The sequence below is a fragment of the Equus przewalskii genome, chromosome 15 (genome assembly GCF_037783145.1).
Source record: "Equus przewalskii isolate Varuska chromosome 15, EquPr2, whole genome shotgun sequence".
NCBI classification, from domain to species: domain Eukaryota; kingdom Metazoa; phylum Chordata; class Mammalia; order Perissodactyla; family Equidae; genus Equus; species Equus przewalskii.
In genome coordinates, this window is record NC_091845.1 from 45,156,314 (window position 1) to 45,162,916 (window position 6,603).

The 6,603-nt window shown below is 38.1% G+C and overlaps 1 long non-coding RNA gene across 1 annotated transcript; it reads right to left on the bottom strand.

Moving 5' to 3' along the window:
* Positions 1 to 621: 621 nt before the first annotated feature.
* Positions 622 to 6,314, bottom strand: LOC139076168 (uncharacterized). The gene is made up of 3 exons (XR_011527488.1): positions 6,195 to 6,314; positions 2,054 to 2,228; positions 622 to 1,245 (listed from the first exon to the last, which is right to left on the bottom strand). It is a non-coding gene; the product is annotated as an uncharacterized lncRNA (long non-coding RNA).
* Positions 6,315 to 6,603: the final 289 nt, after the last annotated feature.

Consider the following 6,603-nt stretch of genomic DNA (forward strand, 5'->3'; position numbering starts at 1 on the left):
TCCAGGGCTCCCACTGCCTGAAGAACACAGTTCCTCAGACTGACATGCCAGCTCCCTTGCTCTTGAGGGGGCATGGCAAAGCACTTTAAAATGGGGGCAATGCTGTTAGGCTTCTTGGCTTGAGTCCCAGCTCTACCACTTATCATCTGTGTGACTTAGGGCAAGGTGCTTAACTTCTCTGAACCTCAATTTCCTCATCTGTGAAATGGAAGTAACACTAGTCTCCACATCCTAGAGTTTGTGGGGATTGAGTTAGCACATGTAAGCCTTTAGCATAGTGCTTATAGTTTGTACTCAGTAAACAGTAGCCAGTATCATCTGCTTCACACGACCCCCCACTCCCACTGTTGTGCAATATTTTGTCACTGACAGCTGCCCTCAACCATCCCAATGACCGAAAGTCCTGTCAAGACTTCCCAGTACAGCCCTCTGTCAGTTATCTATTGTTGTGTAACAAATGACTACAAACTTAGCAGCTTAAAACAATGATCGTTTGTTATCTCACAGTTTCTGTGGGTCAGGAGTCTGAGCACAGTTCAGCTAGGAGCTGTACTTCTGTTACCGAACCTGAAGTGAGTTCACTCACCCATTGTGCAGCAAGCCAATCTCTGACACCGGGGGTGGTGGAAGAAAGTAGGAATTTTATTTTTGCACAGCACTGAGCAAGGAGAGAGGGCAGCTAACGCTGAAATCCCAAAATCCCCAAAAAGCTAAAAGGAAGGGTTTTTATTTGGGGTTTTAGGTAGGGGAGGGGGAGCATATGGCCTTGCTGGTCAGAGCTTTCCCACCAGCCTGTCTTTGGCCTTGAGACACTTGCAGAGAGGAGGCAGCCCATGACCTTGCTGATCAGCAGCTTTCCCACCAGCCTCTATCTCTTTGCGGGAGGAGATAGTCCAGGTGCTTGTCCTTGACGGTGTCTGTCTCCATGGAGGATAGTGGATTTTGGAGCCAGGAAGCCAGAGAGTAAGCAGGGAATGCGTGTTTTGGTTTTAACCCTATATATGCTGGGTTTAATGTGGGGAAACTGATAGCAGGGTTGGTATCAACTCCCCCCTATTTTATGTCCATCCTTCAATCTTGAGGGATTTGGGGCGGCGACGAATCTAGCTACTTCCTGCTGAAATGGGGTGTAAGTCGTTTCATCTCATTGAACCAGTCTTTTAATAAAGCAGTAATGCTGGTGGGCTCCTGAAGTTAGGCCTGTATCATGTACGTAAGTAACCAGGTATTTAATAAGAAGTTTTTCTAGAGAAACAAAAAGAGAAAAACAAGGTTAATGATTGGAGCAAATTATAAACCAGTTTCTGAGCCCAGGGGGTAGCCAATCAAGATCTTAGAAGTCAGGGTTGAAGCATCTTTTGCAGTTTGAAATGTCTTTGATGGTGTCATCCGGCACTCAGGTAGCTTTTTGAGTGGCTTACACAGCAGTAGACATGAATCTCTCTTAAGTTTATATTAGGTCTTCCAGCTTCAGTTTGTAAGGCTTTAAGAAAAAGGGCAGATTTAGTTTTCAATGACTCCAAATGAAAATAATGGGGAAAAACCCTGAAAATGTTAGTTTGGGGTTTTTTAGCCAGATATTTCAGGAGACAAAGAATTCAAGATCCAGTCCAGTTAACAGAAGTAAAACAAAAATTTCAAAGACAATTGAAAAAACTAAAATCTAATATCTATAAACATGTATTATAGTTTCTATTGAAACATAATCTTCCTCCCTAAAATCACCCTGAATTTCACTAGACATAGACAAATTAAGACTAACTGGTTTGCACAGTGTTTAGTTTTAATAAATTTGGCATAATTATTTACATAAGTACAGCAAGAATAGTAATTGATCATATAGGCTCTTTTTAATCTGCTTTGCTGGAACCTTATAAGGAATCTCAGGTTGAACTGTAAAGGTCTCTCAAGGAAAGCCAAGCAAAGCACCTGTTATCAGATTCTGCCTGCAGTAACTACAGATTTGGGTGAATCCCTCTCTTCGTGAGGTTCCCCAAAATATTGAGGTTCCTTGTACCTGCCAGAGGGAGTGACATTCTTTGCTCAACCTTACCAGGTTACAGAACCCATAAACACAGTACCAGGCCAATATTTCCAAGTGGCTTTATTCCAGAATGTCAACCTTCATTCCTCAAAAGCTGTTTTATTATATCCAAGCCCATATGTTTTTTCAAACATGATGTTCCAGTCAAAGCCTTGGTAATATAACCAGTGTTTCCAATTGTGTCCTGTTAAAAGAAGAACAGATTCTTATTGGACTTACGCAAACAACTATATTGCCACAAGAATAAGAATACTTACACTTCAGGGGTTTTTATGTTTTGGAGGGCTCAGAAAGGGAGGAAAAGACAAATGTTTCAATTTTGTTTATAAATTGCTGTAAGTCATAGTTCTTCAAGAGAATAGAGAAAAAGGTTTTCTTAACTCTGAAAAAAGCAAAACATCAAAAATCAGCAATATCTCAACCAAAAATTCTGAAAATTATAATCATCCCTATCAGTTTGTTCTGTCCTGCGTAATTGGTTCTTGATCTTAATCTTCTGTCAGCAGTTTGTGAGGTCATCAGTTTCTCTGTTGGAGTTCTGTAATTTTTACCCAGTTTAGTTTTACAATCTGAACGTTTATTAGAAACCTGTATTCTAGAGTGTCAGAGTCCTTTCCATGAATTTCTCTGAAGATGAAACATATTTGCAAAAACATTAAAGTAAAATAGCCACTGTTCATAAATAACAAAACATTAAAAAATGGTAACTGACAAAGGCATTTGACCATGTCTGTGATACACAACATTTTGAGATAATAACCAGGATTATAGCTGACAATCAGAACAGATCAGATAATTTTTTAAATGTTTATATCAATAACACTCATTTACATAATACCATTTAAGAAAGTTTATCATTATTTATTTGACAACGCTTCTCGTGTAATTTAATATACAAAATAAGCCTTATTAGTTTAACATTCTTTTCTTATAGGAAGAGAGTAAATTTCTCCAAGAAGTCCCAGGGGCCCTCTGAAAATCCCCAGAGAAACCTTCCCTCCTCTTCCAGGTCAAAAGAAAGCTTTTATTCAAGACTTGAATATTTGTGTGTGGGGGGAAGCTTGTCAAAAATCTTAAAAGCTTTAAAACATTTGTTCAGATAGGAAACAAAGTTCACTGTAAAACCGTGTTCAGGTATCTATTCAAAGTGACAACAGAAACAGTCAAGGGGAAACAGAGTTAAAATAGTCAACAAAAGACTTTTTATAATCTTTTTATTAAGAGCAGATTAAAAATTTAGGAAAATTATCCTTTTAAGAAAGAGGAAACTAAGTTTTAATTTTGTACCAGTTTACTTTTGACATATAAGTTTATTTACTTAATTGGATTTACTTTAATCCTGGTCAACTTGACCATACATAAATCTCTTTAGGGTTTTACTTTTACAAACCTTTGGTTACTTTTTTTACATTAAGAATTTGTCCCAGCACTTTAGGACAAATTTATCTTTCTCAACTCAAGATAAAAAATATTTCCATTCTTTATATCTTTTTACTGAAAACATATATTTTGCTTTCCTTGTATACAGATCTTTTAGAAATATATGTTTTCTCATAGAAAATTTCTCAGCATATATAAAACTCATTTATCAATAAACCTAAGCACTTTTTAGTCTCTTTGATATAAGAAACCAAAGGCAGATAAATATATGCTTAGTAGTTAACCTTTTATATTTTATCTTATGTGGAAATGACCTAGATACCCAATAAACTGTTATTATTTAATTTCATTTAGTAGAGCTATAAAATTTTTTATATATAAAAAAAGATTTTGGAAGCTGTTTTTAAGTATGCAGACTATAAAACATAATTATTGTACTTAAAACTCTTACCAGTTTTAATAATTACTCTTAAAAACTTCATGTGACATTACAGCAGTTAACTATTGTCCTCAGTTGTTTTAAGTACATATATCATAATATAATTATTATACATATAATTATACATATAATTATTGTTTAAAAAGTTTTCCCAAAAACTTTTATTTTTTTGACATTTATTTAGTTTACCTGTTCTTAACAATTATATTTAGATCATCTACAAAAATTCCATGAGACATTAAACAAAATTAGCTATTATACTCAGTTATGACTTTTGCTGATAAATTTTATAACAGAGATGACATGAGCTCATTTGACCAGTAAACCCAGGCTGTATGTCTGCATCATAGCCAATGCTGATAACTTTGAGGACGTGTTCATTTTAAATGAAACCAGCAAACTTAAACAGGCTTTCATTCATCAAAGATAATTTTATATCATGTTAAATAACTTTGTCTCTTAGAAGTTTTTGCATATTCATTAAAGACTGCACACCATTATGAGAGATTTTGAATCCTCTTCTGAAACAGGTTTTCAGAATGGCCATTACAATTCCAAATTATCTCAGAAGTTTACTTATTTTTACTTGTTCAATTTTAGGTCATAAATTTTGGGGGAGTTGAAGTGAAGCTCAGCTTGCTGGGAAGCTCAGCAAGAGAGTAGACAAAAGCAGCAGATTTGGGTTGGCTGCTGGCATGTTTAATTATTTAATTATTTTCTCTTAAAGAGGCAGTAAAGTATTTCTAATTTTATTTAGAAGCCTCAAAAGATTAAAACAGGCTCCCCGTTGTTGCAGCTGGCTTTTCCAATTGCATACATTAGTTTGGGTGAACTGAAATTGGCCTGTTTAAGTATATCAATTTTTACAAAACTTTATCTTAGTTTTACTAACCCTTATACTTTTAATTATAACTTACATTAGAATTCTATTAACAAGTTTTGGTATTACAATATTGTTCAGCGGAAAGCATTCCCAGTTAGACACAACATTTATTCCCAAAGAAAACATCCAGGCAAAGTTGACATAACCTCTTCATATAATATTAGCTTAAATACTTTAATCTTTATAGTCTTATTAATCTTAGTAGCCTAACTGTTGCCCCAAACGCTTGTTGGTCAGGTTTCTCACTCTGATTTTTGCCTCCTGACCTTTTACGTTTTTCAAACTGGGGTAAATAGAACAGGTTTGTCTGATGTCCTTTAACGTTAGGGAGCCAATGGGGGGTCCCTTTAGCCCATCCAACCTTAGGCAGTGTTTTACTACAAGGTTTGTTTTAACTTCATTTATATTTGTTCCATTTATCCCATTGGGATGAGTCCTGTGACTCTTCCCTTTCTGATTTCTCTGAGTTAACTTAACATTTTTATTAGCATCTGTAAGACTACGAGAAGCTAAGACCCAAGTTTGATTAAGTTCTTAAGACTAGTCATTATAGTTTCTTCTTAATTTGGTCTTTTCACAGGTACCAATAAAACAGTTGTTTATCATAAGAGCTCTTTAAAAAGTTTCCCAACTTGAGGATCCATCGTTTGGCCATTTTTTTCTCTCCGGAGTTTAAAGAATATTGTGGCCACGTGGTGCTACAAAAGAAAATCATCCCTCTTTAGACATTGGCTTATAGCTATAGGTCGACCATCAGCCAAAGTTTTTCCCAAGGGGCTCTTAGGTGGAATAAATGCAGCATCTCCCATGTTAACACTTTTAAAAGGACAGACAAACAGACAAACAACAACAAATACCAAACAAGCGCGCATTCTCAAAAAGCCCTCGGCCACAAACGGAAGCCAAAACAAAGACCAAAACCAAAAACCAAAGTGCTTCCAGTCCCAGCTTAGTCCGTGTCCTACACTCGGGGGCGCCCAACAAATGAAGGTCCGCCATGCAGATCTTCCCAGATGAGCAAGGACAAGGGGCCTCGGTTGTGCACACCCGGGGGACTTAACCAAAATTTGGCTGGGGCGTTGCAGCAACTTCAAAACAAATGAGCCCAGAGGGCTGCCAAGGTACCCATTATTTCCAGCTGGTCCTGTTGGAAAAGGTTAACACAAAGACAAAAACAAAAACTACCAGCTACTTACAAGAGACGTCTTCCCAAGTCCTAAACCTATTTTCTTCCACCACCAAAGCAAAAGCGCTGTGGGCCAACGACCTCTGGCTAGCAGCCAGTCACTTGGGGCTGTCCCTGAGACAAGGGGCTCAGGCAGCTGCAGGACAGCTTCCAAGAGAGGCCTTTAGCCAGAGGCCAGTGTGCCACAGGCGAGATGTCCACCTGGGACATTGTCCCATCTGGGTTGCCAAATTGTTACCGAACCTGAAGTGAGTTTGCTCACCCGTTGCGCAGCAAGCCAATCTCTGACACCGGGTGTGATGGAAGAAAGTAGGAGAGTTTTATTTTTGCACAGCACTGAGCAAGGAGAGAGGGCAGCTAACGCTGAAATCCCAAACTCCCCAAAAAGCTAAAAGGAAGGGTTTTATTTGGGGTTTTAGGTAGGGGAGGGGGAGCATATGGCCTTGCTGGTCGGAGCTTTCCCACCAGCCTGTCTTTGGCCTTGAGACACTTGCAGAGAGGAGGCAGCCCATGACCTTGCTGATCAGCAGCTTTCCCACCAGCCTCTATCTCTTTGCGGGAGGAGATAGTCCAGGTGCTTGTCCTTGAAGGTGTCTGTCTCCATGGAGGATAGTGGATTTTGGAGCCAGGAAGCCAGAGAGTAAGCAGGGAATGCGTGTTTTGGTTTTAAC